We start from the raw sequence: 18,784 nt of genomic DNA, 5'->3' as shown, positions 1-18,784 counted from the left end.
GAGTGACGCCACACATTGATGCTGCCCCTCTTCCTGTCTCTGGGACAGAGTGGCTGATGGTGAAACTCGGAAGATGGACGAGGGAGATCCAGTGGATGTACTGTACCTGGACTTTCAGAAAGCTTTTGATAAAGTCCCACACAAGAGGTTAGTGAGTAAAATTAGGGCGCACGGGATTGGGGGCAAAGTACTAGATTGGATAGAGAATTGGTTGGCTAATAGGAAACAAAGGGTAGTGATTAACGGCTCCATTTCGAAATGGCAGGCAGTGACCAGTGGGGTACCGCAGGGATCCGTGCTGGGACCGCAGCTTTTTACAATATATGTAAATGATATAGAAGATGGTATCAGCAATAACATTAGCAAATTTGCTGATGACACAAAGCTAGGTGGTAGGGTGAAATGTGATGAGGATGTTAGGGGATTACAGGGTGACCTGGACAAGTTAGGTGAGTGGGCAGATGCATGGCAGATGCAGTTTAATGTGGATAAATGTCTGGTTATCCACTTTGGTGGCAAGAACAGGAAGGCAGATTACTACCTCAATGGTATCAAATTAGGTAAAGGGGCTGTTCAGAGAGATCTGGGTGTTCTTGTCCACCAGTCAATGAAGGCAAGCATGCAGGTACAGCAGGTCGTGAAGAAGGCTAATAGCATGCTGGCCTTCATAACAAGAGGGATTGAGTATAGAAGCAAAGAGGTGCTTCTGCAGCTGTACAGGGCCCTGGTGAGACCAAACCTGGAGTACTGTGTGCAGTTCTGGTCTCCAAATTTGAGGAAAGACATTCTGGCTATTGAGGGAGTGCAGCGTAGGTTCACGAGGTCAATTCCTGGAATGGCAGGATTGCCTTACACGGAAAGACTGAAGCGACTGGGCTTGTATACCCTTGAGTTTAGAAGACTGAGAGGGGATCTGATTGAAACGTATAGGCTTATGAAAGGACTGGACACTCTGGCAGGAGGGAACATATTTCCGTTGATGGGGGAGTGCCGAACCAGAGGACACAACTTAAAAATACAGGGTAGACCATTTAGGACAGAGATGAGGAGAAACTACTTCACCCAGAGAGTGGTGGCTGTGTGGAATGCTCTGCCCCAGAGGGCAGTGGAGGCCCAGTCTCTGGATTCTTTTAAGAAAGAATTGGATAGAGCTCTTAAAGATAGTGGAGTCAAGGGGTATGGAGATAAGGCTGGAACAGGATACTAATTAGGAATGATCAGCCATGATCATATTGAATGGCGGTGCAGGCTCGAAGGGCAGAATGGCCTACTCCTGCATCTATTGTCTATTGTCTATTGTCTATTGAAACAAAGTCTCATTGTTAACTCTATTTTCTGCGTTAAACTGTCTGCAGCCCCGCAGCTCAGGGACGTGGGGATGGCTCTCAGTGAGTGAGACTTTCACTCGGATTGTCTTTATCTGGGAAAGTTGGGGCTCAGATATTCACTGCTGCCCGATTGCAGCAAAGAAGCCGATGTTACTGTTACAAAAACCTTTCTGCAGGATTGCTGTGTGAAGATGGATTTTGAACAGCAAACAGGCTGCACAAAAATGCCCTCACATGAATTTACTTGAGGGTAGAGAGTCGGAGTCCATTTGTGTCTTACCCACCAGCTCAACATCTTTTATCGCTCCTCAGATAAATGATATTTGCAGGAAGCTCCCAATCAAACTTGCTGATTCCCAGCACTTGATGGAACTGACTGTGCCGATGAGAGCGAGCTTTAGAGTGTAACCGCGCTTGCCTCTCCTCACACTGCTTGCCGGTGGAGGGAAATAGCTGAATACTCTGCCGATGGAGACAACTTAGTGCAAACGGAAGGGATAAACAGCACTGTCCCGTGAACAAGGAGATGGAATGACAAGGCGATATTCTTAAAATACTTGGATGCTTAGAAATCCGAGAACAAATTGGGATATAGTTGGACCTGACCGAATCTCAGCTGGTTTGGTGTTGGCAATGTAAGAGTGTCTAGGGCACGATCTTCGCCTAGCAGCTTGTGTTACTACTGGCATGGGAGAATGTCTGACTTCAAATCGCCATCGAGCCTTGGTTGTTTGGTTTCACTTCTTCCCGGTCGACTGATCAACTGTTTGATAAAAGGATGTAAATCATTAAGTTGCACCCTTTGAAATACCTTTGAGTTTCGGGGTCAGAAGTGTCATTGTAGTGGGCATGGCACAGTACCACATGTGGTGAAAGTCAAACAAGTGTTAGAGGATGTTCACCCACAGAACCCCACTCTGAGTAAATCCACCATCTAGATATTCACACAGTTCTGGGGGTGAAACTTCAGGAAGTAGGGACGTGAAATGATTGAAACCAGCGCTGAACAGGTTGATGAGAATGGTGCTGTGTACGAGGAATGTCAACAATAAAGGTCATTTGGAAAGTTGGGACAGGTCTCCTTGGAGAGCAGAAGGCCAAAAGCTGGCCTGGTTAAACCTTTCCAAGATATGAGTGGGTTAGACAGAGGGAATAAGGAAGGGGGAATGCTCCCTACGCCTGAAAGGATCGAGAACGATTCGGCAGAGTTTTAAAGACATGAGTAAAAGAAGAAAAATGTACATGAGGAGAAATGTTTTCACAAAGGGAATGGTTAGAGTCTGACATTGGCAAAGACACAGTTTCAATCGAGTTGTTGAAAAACTAATTCAATGCTCATGTCGAAAGTAAAATGTGTAGAGTTACAGGGAGAAGGCAAGTGAATGATACGAAAAGAGAATCACATTTATCTCTGTAGAGAGCCAGCGCAGCTAAGGTGTTTTGTTACACGTTTGTGATTCTGACTGGAATCACAGTTCGACCAACAGGATGGAGGGAGTTAAACAACGGTGATATTGGCAAAGCCGGGACACATGACACAACAGAATGTTATCCAGCACGTACATGTCACAGGGAGGATGGCGCTGTCTGAAAATCCTGCAGAGTGTCCTGCGGATCAGACACAGGAAATTTCACTATTCGAACTGAATCAGCCCTATGAAGGATAACCAAGGAGCCGGCGGATCCAGCTTCAGAACTCAGTTACTAAAGAAGCTGAGGGTCGAGTCCCCCCACTGCAGTTTCTGTGGCTGTGGCGTGTTCAAATAAAAAGCAGAACCGGGAGTTTGCTTTGTGGAGACAGGCGCCAGTGTCCATCTTGTCATGATCGTGTTTGCGTCCCATACGGTAAATCGTGGGCTCAAGCTGCTTTAGGTTGTAGGCAAGTTGAGGTTTTAACAAATTGGGTATGACTCCTACAGAGTTAACTGTGGTGTGGGAGAGTGCAGATTTTCTCAAAATGTCTGTGCTGTCATGGTAGTGTTCGCCTCCCGCACGGAAAACCGCAAGCAGCTCTACAGCTGCTTTATGTTCCAGGCAGGTTGAGTATTTACAAGAACCGAATGGAGACTGTTATTACATTGCTGTTGTGAAAAAAAAGTCCTGTCGCAGCCGTTACGCTGCAGGGAAAGTCGTCCCACCTTATTCCACCTCGCCCTACGGTCCAAACATTGACGACATCCTCGTCTATATTTGGTCATCAATTTCACGTGTTTTTCTTTACCTTTTCAAGATGTTAATTACGCTGGACAACAACGAGCGATTGGAAACAGAAAGGTGAAACGTAGAATTGCTTCAACTTTCAGTGCTGGATGCCACTGAGCTGCAGTACAGCGACCTCGGCTGGTTTCTGTAGTGTAGTGCTCATCCTGTTCACCGAACAAGCGCAAAGTCCCCAGTTCGAAACTGGGCAGAAACTATTTTGTTCTTCAACTGCAGACTTTCACATGTACAAGAACGGAGCTTTCTTGCTTGCTTTCCCATCTGCAAACCTGCCTTCGAATTTGCTTGAACGAATCTGCTCTCGGAGTGAAATGTAAGGCAACTCCATTTAATTACTGTGCAAAGCATTATAAAGTTTTATTCCAACCTGGTTCTGATCATATGCCATTCTGTTTGAGAGTGTATTTGCCGCGTTCTGATCCTTCCACGAAAAGCCGTACCGCATTTGCATTCCATGCGCAGGCGGCCCGGTTCAAAGGCAGGGAAGAAGCTGATGCGCTGGTGTCACAGCGCACCACGAATTCCTGAACTTGTCTGTCAAACGTCCCCCAAAGTCGTCTCTGAAAGGCTTCATTTGGAAGCTGTCTGTCGTTATTCAACGCGCGAGAGTTGGCACCGGAGGTCCTGAATCATGTTTTGGAGCAGTTCGCACGTTAGTGGCTCATTCAATCAGCAACAGCAATGAAACAAACATACACTCTGAGAGGAACCTCCGGACCTGTGCTGTCATCGCGTCGCTAGTATTAAGGTGCGCCCCGAGATCTAAGCCATGTTGGAACTGAAACGGAGGAATCGACAGAGAGGCTACAGAATGACATCGCATCCATTTGGTTTTCTTTAAATCACTGACGAGCAGGAAAATGTTCACGGGGAGGGCGAGTGGAGAAGTGTGGCAATTGAAGCTCTGGTGAAACTCCTTCTTTGTGATTCACTCAGCAAACAGAGACGTGAAGGTGACTCAGGCGTGAGAGCTCTTCACATCGAGAACAAAAAGCAATCAAGGGCAGTTAGCACCTCTTCCGGAGTGGCGGTGGGGTGAGGTAATTACCTTTTGAGTTCTGTTACTATGTTCAGAAACTGCCTTTTAGATTGAGGTGAACAGAAACTCCATTTCTAATAAGCACCATGGAAGTTAGCAAAATGTATTGAGTCGCTTCTCGTCGATTCCCGCACAGGTTTCCGACTCAGTTGGTATCCATGTGGCTCATGTCCAGGAGTGAACATCTCTGCAGCAAATTGCACGGTTAAGGTAAAAGGCACGGAAAGTGTCATCTCGAACAGGCTCCGAGGTCAGAGCATCCCCACAATGTGATCTGTCGCTCTCGGAATGTAATGCGACTTCCGGTTTTAGGGTAGAGAACTTTCTTTGGGACCCTTATTCTGCAAAACAGACACAGTGACTGAATAAATGCTGCACGGTATGATTTGGAACACGGCCTGCTCAGCTTTGTGCATTTTCCCTGTAGTCCGGCGTGTTTCGTGTTCCGTGTAAACGTGAAAGTCGTCCTGTTTCGAGCAATGGGTGAAATCATTTAGCAGAGCAAGAATCGAAATTGCAGTAATGTCAAGCAGCTCATGGTAATTTGACCAAATCATAAGCGAACATATATTGTCACGCACTCACAGATACATATGTAGCTGAAAAGAGTCCGAGAAGATAGACTCAGCTTACCATTGATTTTTGTCTGGATTGATGGGCTATCATTATCTGCTGCGAAATTGACATTGGAGCCGGGCACATCCCAGCAGCTGTGCGAGTCGGAGAGGGATCATGGAACCCTTTTCATGTGACTTTGCATCTGTTGTTATGCAGGGGCACAATTGGAAATGCAAGACAACGGGCAGTTTGGCTGGCTGGTAGTGTGGCCGAGCGGTCTAAGGCGCTGGATCCAGGTTCCAGTCTTGAAAGGGGCGCGGGTTCGAATCCCGCCACTGCCATTTCTGCTGTTTAGCTGCAGCTTGTCAAAATGCTGTTTCGGTCCCCACTGTATTGATGTTGAAAACAAAAGTAAAATGCGTTTGCTTCCCGGGGAATTAACTGTGTTGTGGGATAGTGCCACGCGGAAAATCGCAAAAAGCTCTGCTGTTCCATGCAATTTGTGCGTTTACTGGAACCGAATGGAGACTGTTATTTCATCGCTGTTGTGATGAAACACTGCAGAAACGAACGAATTCCTTACTTTTGCTCCGACTGACCATACTCCGTGAAATTTTCCCAGACCCTCAGTTGAGGATTTTTGCTGCTGGAAGTTACCTCAGAAACCCTGTTAACTCATAATGTGGTGACTCGACTCGTCGTTATTTGGTTTTCTGGCCAATGGGAAAATCGATCCAATGAATTTCGATGTAATATGTTATTGAATTTCTCCCATTTCCTTTATTTCCGTCCTGGAGATATCGGAAGGGAAAGGTAATCTAATCGAGACTGTGATTGGTGAAATTCACTTTTTATGGCCCGTTCTTATTATGTTCTTTCTTTCTCTCTTTCCAGCATTGTCTGGGAAGTGTTGTTGCACTAAGGCTGCAGTATGTTTGAAAGAGTAGTTTGGAATTGCCCTGTTGTTAGTTGTGAGATAACTTTATGACTCATGCCCTCGGACTGTCTCACATTTAGCATTCATGCATCTCTCTGTCTGAAAATGCATTCGGCATGCCAGTTTTGTTTTTTTTTCTTTGTTAAATGCTTTCTGTTTTGCGATTCGCTCAGTACATTACGAGTTAACAGGGTTTCCGAGGTAACTTCCAGCAGCAAAAATCCCCAACTGGGAAAATTTCACGGAGTATGGTCAGTCGGAGCAAAAGTAAGGAAGACGTTCGTTTCTGCAGTGTTTCACAATACTACCTTTCCCGTGAGCAGTCGAACAGACTAAACGATTGTGCCACAGACTGCGACGGCAAGCTCTGCTAAAAAGTAATCCTTTAAAGCCGGTGTAAGCAACACGACGGTACTGGGGTACACCGCGTGGAAACAGATACTTCGGTGTATCTCGTCCATGCTCACCACATAGCCAAAATTAAACAAGTCCCGTTCCCCAGCATTTGGCCCCTATCCCGCTAAACCCATCCTATCCAGAAACTCATCCGATTACCTTTGCAATTTTCTGAGTGGAATCGCCTCCTCCACTTCCTCTGGTAGCTCATTCCAAACACGCACAACCTTCTGTGTCGGAAATGTGCCTCAGGTCCTTTGTCAATTTCAGCCCACTCACCTTAAACCGATGCTCTCGATCTTTCAACTCACCCCAACTTGGGTAAAACACATAAATACTCAGTTTACAACCCTTCCGTAAGATCATGTCGCAGCCGTTATGCTGCGGGGAAAGTCGTCCCAGCTTATTCCACCTCGCCCTACGGTCCAAACATTGACGACATCCTTGTCTATATTTTGTCATCAATTTCACGTGGTTTTTTTTACGTTTTCAAGATGTTAATTACGCTGGACAATAACAAGCTATTGGAAACAGAAAGGTGAAACGTAGAATTGCTTCAACTTTCAGTGCTGGATGCCACTGAGCTGCAGTGCGGTAGCCTCCGCTGGTTTCTGTAGTGTCGTGGTCATCACGTTCGCCTAACACGCGTAAGGTCCCCTGTTCGAAACTGGGCGGAAACTGCTTTCTTTTTCAAGTGCAGCCTTTCACATGCACAAGAACGGAGCTTCCTTGCTTGCTTTCCCATCTTCAAACCTGCCTTCGAATTTGTTGAACGAATCTGCTCTCGTAGTGAAATGCAAGGCAACTCCATTTAATTACTGTGCAAAGCATTATAAAGTTTTTCTCCAACCTGGTTCTGATCATATGCCATTCTGATTGAGAGTGTTGTTGCCGCGTTCTGATCCTTCCACGAAAAGCAGTACCGCATTTGCATTCCTTGCGCAGGCGGCCCGGTTCAAAGGCAGGGAAGAAGCTGATGCGCTGGTGTCACAGCGCACCACGAATTCCTGAACTTGTCTGTCTGTCAAACGTACCCCAAAGTCGTCTCTGAAAGGCTTCATTTGAAGCTGTCTGTCGTTTTTCAACGCGCGAGAGTTGGCACCGGAGGTCCTGAATCATGTTTTGGAGCAGTTCGCACGTTAGTGGCTCATTCAATCAGCAACAGCAATGAAACAAACATACACTCTGAGAAAAACCTCCGGACCTGTGCTGTCATAGCGTCGCTAGTATTAAGGTGCGCCCCGAGATCTAAGCCATGTTGGAACTGAAACGGAGGAATCGACAGAGAGGCTACAGAATGACATCGCATCCATTTAATTTTCTTTAAATCACTGACGAGCAGGAAAATGTTCACGGGGAGGGCGAGTGGAGAAGTGTGGCAATTGAAGCTCTGGTGAAACTCCTTCAAACAGAGACGTGAAGGTGACTCAGGCGTGAGAGCTCTTCACATCGAGAACAAAAAGCAATCAAGGGCAGTTAGCACCTCTTCCGGAGTGGGGGTGGGGTTGAGGTAATTACCTTTTGAGTTCTGTTACTATGTTCAGAAACTGCCTTTTAGATTGAGGTGAACAGAAACTCCATTTCTAAGAAGCACCATGGAAGTTAGCAAAATGTATTGAGTCGCTTCTCGTCGATTCCCGCACAGGTTTCCGGCTCACTTGGTATCCATGTGGCTCATGTCCAGGAGTGAACATCTCTGCAGCAAATTGCCCGTTTAAGGTAAAAGGCACGGAAAGTGTCATCTCGAACTGGCTCCGAGGTCAGAGCATTCTCACAATGTGATCTGTCGCTCTCGGAATGTAATGCGACCTCCGGTTTTAGAGTAGAGAACTTTCTTTGGGACCCTTATTCTGCAAAACAGACACAGTGACTGAATAAATGCTGCACGGTATGATTTGGAACACGGCCTGCTCAGCTTTGTGCATTTTCCCTGTAGTCCGGTGTGTTTCGTGTTCCGTGTAAACGTGAAAGTCGTCCTGTTTCGAGCAATGGGTGAAATCATTTAGCAAAGCAAGAATCGAAATTGCAGTAATGTCAAGCAGCTCATGGTTATTTGACCAAATCATAAGCGAACATATATTGTCACGCACTCACAGATACATTTGTAGCTGAAAAGAGTCTGAGAAGATAGACTCAGCTTTTGTCTGGATTGATGGGCTATCATTATCTGCTGCGAAATTGACATTGTAGCCGGGCACATCCCAGCAGCTGTGCGAGTCGGAGAGGGATCATGGAACCCTTTTCATGTGACTTTGCGTCTGTTGTTATGCAGGGGCACAATTGGAAATGCAAGACAACGGGCAACTTGGCCGGCTGGTAGTGTGGCCGAGCGGTCTAAGGCGCTGGATCCAAGTTCCAGTCTTGAAAGGGGCGCGGATTCGAATCCCGCCACTGCCATTTCTGCTGTTTAACTGCAATGCTGCAGCTTGTCAAAATGCTGTTTCGGTCCCCACTGTATTGATGTTGAAAACAAAAGTAAAATGCGTTTGCTTCCCGGGGAATTAACTGTGGTGTGGGATAGTGCCACGCGGAAAATCGCTAGAAGCTCTGCTGTTCCAGGCAATTTGTGCGTTTACTGGAACCGAATGGAGACTGTTATTTCATCGCTGTTGTGATGAAACACTGCAGAAACGAACGAATTCCTTACTTTTGCTCCGACTGACCATACTCCGTGAAATTTTCCCAGACCCTCAGTTGAGGATTTTTGCTGCTGGAAGTTACCTCAGAAACCCTGTTAACTCATAATGTGGTGACTCGACTCGTCGTTATTTGGTTTTCTGGCCAATGGGAAAATCGATCCAATGAATTTCGATGTAATATGTTATTGAATTTCTCCCATTTCCTTTATTTCCGTCCTGGAGATATCGGAAGGGAAAGGTAATCTAATCGAGACTGTGATTGGTGAAATTCACTTTTTATGGCCCGTTCTTATTATGTTCTTTCTTTCTCTCTTTCCAGCATTGTCTGGGAAGTGTTGTTGCACTAAGGCTGCAGTATGTTTGAAAGAGTAGTTTGGAATTGCCCTGTTGTTAGTTGTGAGATAACTTTATGACTCATGCCCTCGGACTGTCTCACATTTAGCATTCATGCATCTCTCTGTCTGAAAATGCATTCGGCATGCCAGTTTTGTTTTTTTTTCTTTGTTAAATGCTTTCTGTTTTGCGATTCGCTCAGTACATTACGAGTTAACAGGGTTTCCGAGGTAACTTCCAGCAGCAAAAATCCCCAACTGGGAAAATTTCACGGAGTATGGTCAGTCGGAGCAAAAGTAAGGAAGACGTTCGTTTCTGCAGTGTTTCACAATACTACCTTTCCCGTGAGCAGTCGAACAGACTAAACGATTGTGCCACAGACTGCGACGGCAAGCTCTGCTAAAAAGTAATCCTTTAAAGCCGGTGTAAGCAACACGACGGTACTGGGGTACACCGCGTGGAAACAGATACTTCGGTGTATCTCGTCCATGCTCACCACATAGCCAAAATTAAACAAGTCCCGTTCCCCAGCATTTGGCCCCTATCCCGCTAAACCCATCCTATCCAGAAACTCATCCGATTACCTTTGCAATTTTCTGAGTGGAATCGCCTCCTCCACTTCCTCTGGTAGCTCATTCCAAACACGCACAACCTTCTGTGTCGGAAATGTGCCTCAGGTCCTTTGTCAATTTCAGCCCACTCACCTTAAACCGATGCTCTCGATCTTTCAACTCACCCCAACTTGGGTAAAACACATAAATACTCAGTTTACAACCCTTCCGTAAGATCATGTCGCAGCCGTTATGCTGCGGGGAAAGTCGTCCCAGCTTATTCCACCTCGCCCTACGGTCCAAACATTGACGACATCCTTGTCTATATTTTGTCATCAATTTCACGTGGTTTTTTTTACGTTTTCAAGATGTTAATTACGCTGGACAATAACAAGCTATTGGAAACAGAAAGGTGAAACGTAGAATTGCTTCAACTTTCAGTGCTGGATGCCACTGAGCTGCAGTGCGGTAGCCTCCGCTGGTTTCTGTAGTGTCGTGGTCATCACGTTCGCCTAACACGCGTAAGGTCCCCTGTTCGAAACTGGGCGGAAACTGCTTTCTTTTTCAAGTGCAGCCTTTCACATGCACAAGAACGGAGCTTCCTTGCTTGCTTTCCCATCTTCAAACCTGCCTTCGAATTTGTTGAACGAATCTGCTCTCGTAGTGAAATGCAAGGCAACTCCATTTAATTACTGTGCAAAGCATTATAAAGTTTTTCTCCAACCTGGTTCTGATCATATGCCATTCTGATTGAGAGTGTTGTTGCCGCGTTCTGATCCTTCCACGAAAAGCAGTACCGCATTTGCATTCCTTGCGCAGGCGGCCCGGTTCAAAGGCAGGGAAGAAGCTGATGCGCTGGTGTCACAGCGCACCACGAATTCCTGAACTTGTCTGTCTGTCAAACGTACCCCAAAGTCGTCTCTGAAAGGCTTCATTTGAAGCTGTCTGTCGTTTTTCAACGCGCGAGAGTTGGCACCGGAGGTCCTGAATCATGTTTTGGAGCAGTTCGCACGTTAGTGGCTCATTCAATCAGCAACAGCAATGAAACAAACATACACTCTGAGAAAAACCTCCGGACCTGTGCTGTCATAGCGTCGCTAGTATTAAGGTGCGCCCCGAGATCTAAGCCATGTTGGAACTGAAACGGAGGAATCGACAGAGAGGCTACAGAATGACATCGCATCCATTTAATTTTCTTTAAATCACTGACGAGCAGGAAAATGTTCACGGGGAGGGCGAGTGGAGAAGTGTGGCAATTGAAGCTCTGGTGAAACTCCTTCAAACAGAGACGTGAAGGTGACTCAGGCGTGAGAGCTCTTCACATCGAGAACAAAAAGCAATCAAGGGCAGTTAGCACCTCTTCCGGAGTGGGGGTGGGGTTGAGGTAATTACCTTTTGAGTTCTGTTACTATGTTCAGAAACTGCCTTTTAGATTGAGGTGAACAGAAACTCCATTTCTAAGAAGCACCATGGAAGTTAGCAAAATGTATTGAGTCGCTTCTCGTCGATTCCCGCACAGGTTTCCGGCTCACTTGGTATCCATGTGGCTCATGTCCAGGAGTGAACATCTCTGCAGCAAATTGCCCGTTTAAGGTAAAAGGCACGGAAAGTGTCATCTCGAACTGGCTCCGAGGTCAGAGCATTCTCACAATGTGATCTGTCGCTCTCGGAATGTAATGCGACCTCCGGTTTTAGAGTAGAGAACTTTCTTTGGGACCCTTATTCTGCAAAACAGACACAGTGACTGAATAAATGCTGCACGGTATGATTTGGAACACGGCCTGCTCAGCTTTGTGCATTTTCCCTGTAGTCCGGTGTGTTTCGTGTTCCGTGTAAACGTGAAAGTCGTCCTGTTTCGAGCAATGGGTGAAATCATTTAGCAAAGCAAGAATCGAAATTGCAGTAATGTCAAGCAGCTCATGGTTATTTGACCAAATCATAAGCGAACATATATTGTCACGCACTCACAGATACATTTGTAGCTGAAAAGAGTCTGAGAAGATAGACTCAGCTTTTGTCTGGATTGATGGGCTATCATTATCTGCTGCGAAATTGACATTGTAGCCGGGCACATCCCAGCAGCTGTGCGAGTCGGAGAGGGATCATGGAACCCTTTTCATGTGACTTTGCGTCTGTTGTTATGCAGGGGCACAATTGGAAATGCAAGACAACGGGCAACTTGGCCGGCTGGTAGTGTGGCCGAGCGGTCTAAGGCGCTGGATCCAAGTTCCAGTCTTGAAAGGGGCGCGGATTCGAATCCCGCCACTGCCATTTCTGCTGTTTAACTGCAATGCTGCAGCTTGTCAAAATGCTGTTTCGGTCCCCACTGTATTGATGTTGAAAACAAAAGTAAAATGCGTTTGCTTCCCGGGGAATTAACTGTGGTGTGGGATAGTGCCACGCGGAAAATCGCTAGAAGCTCTGCTGTTCCAGGCAATTTGTGCGTTTACTGGAACCGAATGGAGACTGTTATTTCATCGCTGTTGTGATGAAACACTGCAGAAACGAACGAATTCCTTACTTTTGCTCCGACTGACCATACTCCGTGAAATTTTCCCAGACCCTCAGTTGAGGATTTTTGCTGCTGGAAGTTACCTCAGAAACCCTGTTAACTCATAATGTGGTGACTCGACTCGTCGTTATTTGGTTTTCTGGCCAATGGGAAAATCGATCCAATGAATTTCGATGTCACATTTTATTTAATTTCTCCCATTTCCTTTATTTCCGTCCTGGAGACATCGGAAGGGAAAGGTAATCTAATCGAGACTGTGATTGGTGAAATTCACTTTTTATGGCCCGTTCTTATTATGTTCTTTCTTTCTCTCTTTCCAGCATTGTCTGGGAAGTGTAGGTGCACTAAGGCTGCAGTATGTTTGAAAGAGTAGTTTGGAATTGCCCTGTTGTTAGTTGTGAGATTACTTTATGACTCATGCCGTCGGACTGTCTCACATTTAGCATTCATGCATCTCTCTGTCTGAAAATGCATTCGGCATGCCAGTTTTGTTTTTTTTTCTTTGTTACATGCTTTCTGTTTTGCGATTCGCTCAGTACATTACGAGTTAACAGGGTTTCCGAGGTAACTTCCAGCAGCAAAAATCCCCAACTGGGAAAATTTCACGGAGTATGGTCAGTCGGAGCAAAAGTAAGGAAGTCGTTCGTTTCTGCAGTGTTTCACAATACTACCTTTCCCGTGAGCAGTCGAACAGACTAAACGATTGTGCCACAGACTGCGACGGCAAGCTCTGCTAAAAAGTAATCCTTTAAAGCCGGTGTAAGCAACACGACGGTATTGGGGTACACCGCGTGGAATCAGATACTTCGGTGTATCTCGTCCATGCTCACCACATAGCCAAAGTTAAACAAGTCCCGTTCCCCAGCATTTGGCCCCAATCCCGCTAAACCCATCCTATCCAGAAACTCATCCGATTACCTTTGCAATTTTCTGAGTGGAATCGCCTCCTCCACTTCATCTAGCAGCTCATTCCAAACACGCACAACCTTCTGTGTGGGAAATGTGCCTCAGGTCCTTTGTCAATTTCAGCCCACTCACCTTAAACCGATGCTCTCGATTTTTCAACTCACCCCAACTTGGGTAAAACACATAAATACTCAGTTTACAACCCTTCCATAAGATCATGTCGCAGCCGTTATGCTGCGGGGAAAGTCGTCCCAGCTTATTCCACCTCGCCCTACGGTCCAAACATTGACGACTTCCTTGTCTATATTTTGTCATCAATTTCACGTGGTTTTTTTTACGTTTTCAAGATGTTAATTACGCTGGACAATAACAAGCTATTGGAAACAGAAAGGTGAAACGTAGAATTGCTTCAACTTTCAGTGCTGAATGCCACTGAGCTGCAGTGCGGTAGCCACCGCGGGTTTCTGTAGTGTAGTGGTCATCACGTTCGCCTAACACGCGAAAGGTCCCCAGTTCGAAACTGGGCAGAAACTGCTTTCTTTTTCAAGTGCAGCCTTTCACATGCACAAGAACGGAGCTTCCTTGCTTGCTTTCCCATCTGCAAACCTGCCTTCGAATTTGCTTGAACGAATCTGCTCTCGTAGTGAAATGCAAGGCAACTCCGTTTAATTACTGTGCAAAGCATTATAAAGTTTTTCTCCAACCTGGTTCTGATCATATGCCATTCTGTTTGAGAGTGTAGTTGCCGCGTTCTGATCCTTCCACGAAAAGCAGTACCGCATTTGCATTCCTTGCGCAGGCGGCCCGGTTCAAAGGCAGGGAAGAAGCTGATGCGCTGGTGTCACAGCGCACCACGAATTCCTGAACTTGTCTGTCTGTCAAACGTACCCCAAAGTCGTCTCTGAAAGGCTTCATTTGGAAGCTGTCTGTCGTTATTCAACGCGCGAGAGTTGGCACCGGAGGTCCTGAATCATGTTTTGGAGCAGTTCGCACGTTAGTGGCTCATTCAATCAGCAACAGCAATGAAATAATTTACACTCTCAGAGCTGCAACTGCCTCACTTCTCCACTCGCCCTCCCCGTTTACATTTTCCTGCTCGGCAGTGATTTAAAGAAAATTAAATGGATGCGATGTCATTCTGTAGCCTCTCTGTCGCTTCCTCCGTTTCAGTTCCAACATGGCTTAGATCTCGGGGCGCACCTTAATACTCGCGACGCTATGAAACACAGCGTGGTAACAGGCCATTTGTTTGAAAAAAATGACCCTCTAAAGAGTAACCCACCCAAACACTTTTCCCGATCATATTTCTTCACATTTATTTCTGACTAATACACATATCCCTGAACACAACGTGCGGTTTAGCATGGCCAGCTCACCTAACCTGCATATGTTCGGATTGTGGGAGGACACCACAGCAAAGTCACATGCACTTGGGGAGAACGTGCAAAGTCCCCACAGTCACCCGAGGAGGGAATCAAACCAATGTCCCTGGCGCTGTGAGGCAGCATTGTTAAACACTGAGGTACCATGTAATCTTATGCAATAAGTAAAATCAGTGAAAGATACGAAAAAATAAGTTTCAAATGAACACTCTCCGATAATGTCAAAGTATGTCAATCTTACATTCAATACGAATAGGTGTATGGAAATAAAAAAAAATCCCGGCAATTCATGTATAAACAATAATTAAAAGTTTAATTTGATCAAAGGTCATAACAATATTTAGATGAATTGCAATTTTTAATAACAAATGTCGGTAATTAGCTGACTAATGAACACTTCAAAGTGGCATATATTTACTTAACGCTGAAGAAAGCGACTTGTTTTCCCCCTTGTTACACAGCAGAATAACAATGTGTGTGTGTGTTCGAAATGTTTGAATCAAGCTCTTTCTAACAAAATGACTGATGACTTACGATCACTTAGACTTGTCACCTTTAAAACCACAACATTCTCAAATATTTTCCAGGAATTTACAATCAGAAGAACTAGCTAATTCCTTTTCATAGGAACCCAAAGAGAATAAGTAGCGGATATTGTGAATTAGTGAGTCAACGCAAGAATTCAACTGAAGACAATATCCCTTCTTTCCAAAAATGTTCAAAATTTTAAAAAATCAAAATTTATTGCCATTGTTGAATGAAAGAAAAAAGAGATGCTAATTCTTTTTCATTTGATTTTGTTGCATGAAACATCCGTAAATCGTACTATAATTACAAACACAATAAATGTGAGCATTGAAGTTAAATATAATTAATTGAATTCAACTATGTTTCAACAGGTAAAATAAAAATTGATACTTACAATGATTGACAGATTGTGCACTGCAATCTCTTTACAGTGGTTCATGTACTGTGCCGTAAATCCACATTTGCGCAACCTACTAGATTGAATAATTATTATTTTTTATTATAAATCAGCAACGATTGAATTATCAAAGTCTGTCAATGCATTAATGAATAATGAAAAATCTCTTTTTGCAAGTGATTGAGCAATGTCTGGAAATGAACTGGAATTAATTCAGTGAAAAGTAATTACATTTTCCTGAATTTTAAGGCTGAGATTACCGTGATCATTCAAATGAGCAAACATCAGATATTTGCAATAACGTTGGATGGGAAGTCATTGGTTCCTTTGTGGGGTAGGTGACCTGAAAAATAAAGGTATTTTCATACTGTACTATTAGCACTAAGACATAATGAATTAAATCTAAATGTGAATCTCACTATACTTGTTCAAAAGACTTTTTTTTATAAATAATTGTGCCATTATTGTAATGGCAATGACTTGATAATGAATGCTGTCTTTTGAAGAATTAAAATGAATCAATATTTCAAAAGCACTTTGCTGTGATGTTGATTGGATATTTATTAAGATCAGTAAACTGAGGAATAAAACATTGTACCTAGCTTTATGGATTGAAGAAAAATGTGCCATTCAGTGATTATGGAGCAAAAATATTTTTTTAAGTAAAAAATGTACGTAATACAAGAATTGTGAATTTCCATACACTGGATTCCTTGTAGAGATATGTTACATCAATTTATATGATCAATATTATGATCAATGTTTAAAGACTTGTGTCAGAATTAGGAAGAGAATTAGTAAGTCATGAAAGTGAGCTTGAAACTGAACAATGTAGTCAATGATATGTGCGATTTTAATAATATTGTCATTTTTGTACAATGATGAATAATGTTGGAATAGAAATGACAAAAAATCAACATGGTCAAAGCAGTTCTTTTCTTACAATGAAATGAAAACAATAATCATTTTGTAGCACGCATGATTTGAACTAGCAGTTTTTTAATGTGACATATACAGTGAAGACTAACCCTTTTGCAAAAATGTGGGAAGTTCACAAATTTAAAATGCAGTATTTGTTCAATTTGTAATAAAAATGGTTATAATTTGAATTGTCTCTTGTACACACACAACAAAAAAGGAGCTTAAAGATTGTTATATTGACAAAGATTTGCTTCCCAACATTATTGTAGTATAGTCAATATCCGGGATAAAGTAGAATTATTGGTTTAAACAATACAAATCAACATTAACGACTGAGCTGAAATATAGCACATCAATTGCATTAACTGCATAGAATAGTAAATAAATGCTTACTGTTGTCATTTGTCCTAGAAACAATAAGATACTCACTCAGGTTATTCCACTGAATAGTAATCAGCTGATGATGAATATCTTTATGTCGCTTTATGTGCACTGTTTTGTGTGAACATTGATTTCAATAAATTTAGATATTTACATGAATTAGGAACAGACTGATAACTGGGTGTGAAAGATCTTATTTAAGATGAGACAATTTTTATGTATTCATGAGGTTTGCTGAACAAAACAGTGTTAAGTCATCATGCAATAAACTGGATTAGAGAGAAATATGCAAATTCAATTTTCAAATGAATGCACTCGGATATTTTCACAACATTTCAATCTTACATTCAATATAAATAGATGAATGGAAAACTAAAAGCAAATTTCAGACAACTCATAAACAGATCAATAACTAAAAATTGATATATAGTAGGAAGTGGCATTTGTTTATTTAACTGAAGGAGAACTTAATTTTTTTTCTCATACTTATCCCTTTGAAGCATCAAGTTCTATGTGCAGTCTGAACTCAGTTCTTCAGAACAAAAGAAAATCAAGGAATATCTTTACTTTGTATATTTCATCTTTGTGAGTGCAACATTATCAAATATTTTGCAAAGAATATTGATTGAGTGGAATTTGATACATTCTGTTATTAGCGGACTGAAGAAAATATATAGCAGATACAGTGATTATTGGAATGAACAACAAATGAAAACATATCTAATGTTGAATTGAAAGGCAATTCATTCGATTCTTAGATATTTTCTTCTCGCATTCAGAGCTGCTCTGGCACAGCTCTGTGCAAGATGGGAATTGAAATTGTATCCTCTGGTCTGGTAACAGAGACACGACCAGAGTTGCACAAGATTCCTTCATAACATTCCCAACCAGGCTGGGCAGGGCTGAAAACTAATCAGATGTTTATTGTGATAACTGGATTGGAATTAAATGGTTGGATACTGTGTGCAATCTTCTGAAAATTCAGTAGTAATTTACAATAATGATGGGTGTTAACAAATGTCTTAATTTAACATGATTTTTATGATCACTTGTGGAACGACAACTTGACAGAATTGTGTGATTACTGTGCATTATAAATAAAAATGAATATAATTATTCTATATGTTCATAGGTTCCACATTTTCTGAAATGTAAATTACAATGTTTTTGATCTACACGTAAATTGGAACAAAATGATGAATTGGTCAATCAATGTGCCTATTCAACTTTCATTCTTTCTGAAATATACGATTTCTAAGAAGTCACCATTTCCTGTGGTTGTTTAATGAAAGAAGAGAGATGCCAACCCTTTTTTGTGTGCTTCAAAAAATTCATGTGGATTTCAATGATTTTGCACGTGAAAAATATTCAATTGTTATTGTGATTAAAAACACAATAAATGTTAATATTGAAATGATTTCCAATCAAATCAATTCAAAAGTGTTTCCAAGTTTAAAATGAAAAGCAATATTCAGAATGATTGAGTGATTGTGCATTGCAATGTCCTTGCATTAGTTATTATATGAAATCATAGTTCCACATGTACACCCCTTACTGAATTGAACAATTATTAGGTTTTGGCAACAAATCAATTTGAAATATTTTATTAATGAATTTAAGAATAATGAGGTATCTCCTCTTACTATTCCACTGAGTAATGTTAAGAAATGAAGAGAAATATTGCAGTGTAAATGAACTGGTGTTCTCTGAATTTCAATGGCTGAGAAGACTGTGATCTTTCAAATGAGCAAAAGTC

At 42.9% G+C, this 18,784-nt stretch overlaps 4 non-coding genes across 4 annotated transcripts; all 4 read left to right on the top strand.

Moving 5' to 3' along the window:
• The first annotated feature begins 5,404 nt into the window (after positions 1 to 5,404).
• trnal-cag (transfer RNA leucine (anticodon CAG)) lies at positions 5,405 to 5,486 on the top strand. Its single transcript has one exon. It is a non-coding gene; the product is annotated as a tRNA-Leu (tRNA).
• Positions 5,487 to 8,793: 3,307 nt separating this feature from the next.
• Positions 8,794 to 8,875, top strand: trnal-caa (transfer RNA leucine (anticodon CAA)). Its single transcript has one exon. It is a non-coding gene; the product is annotated as a tRNA-Leu (tRNA).
• Positions 8,876 to 12,190: 3,315 nt separating this feature from the next.
• Positions 12,191 to 12,272, top strand: trnal-caa (transfer RNA leucine (anticodon CAA)). The gene has a single exon. It is a non-coding gene; the product is annotated as a tRNA-Leu (tRNA).
• A 1,607-nt stretch (positions 12,273 to 13,879) lies between these two features.
• trnav-aac (transfer RNA valine (anticodon AAC)) lies at positions 13,880 to 13,952 on the top strand. Its single transcript has one exon. It is a non-coding gene; the product is annotated as a tRNA-Val (tRNA).
• The last annotated feature ends 4,832 nt before the right edge of the window (positions 13,953 to 18,784 follow it).

The sequence above is a fragment of the Chiloscyllium punctatum genome, chromosome 31 (assembly GCF_047496795.1).
Source record: "Chiloscyllium punctatum isolate Juve2018m chromosome 31, sChiPun1.3, whole genome shotgun sequence".
NCBI classification, from domain to species: domain Eukaryota; kingdom Metazoa; phylum Chordata; class Chondrichthyes; order Orectolobiformes; family Hemiscylliidae; genus Chiloscyllium; species Chiloscyllium punctatum.
Note: the sequence above shows the minus strand (reverse complement) of the source record. Positions and strands in the feature narration are given on the sequence as shown.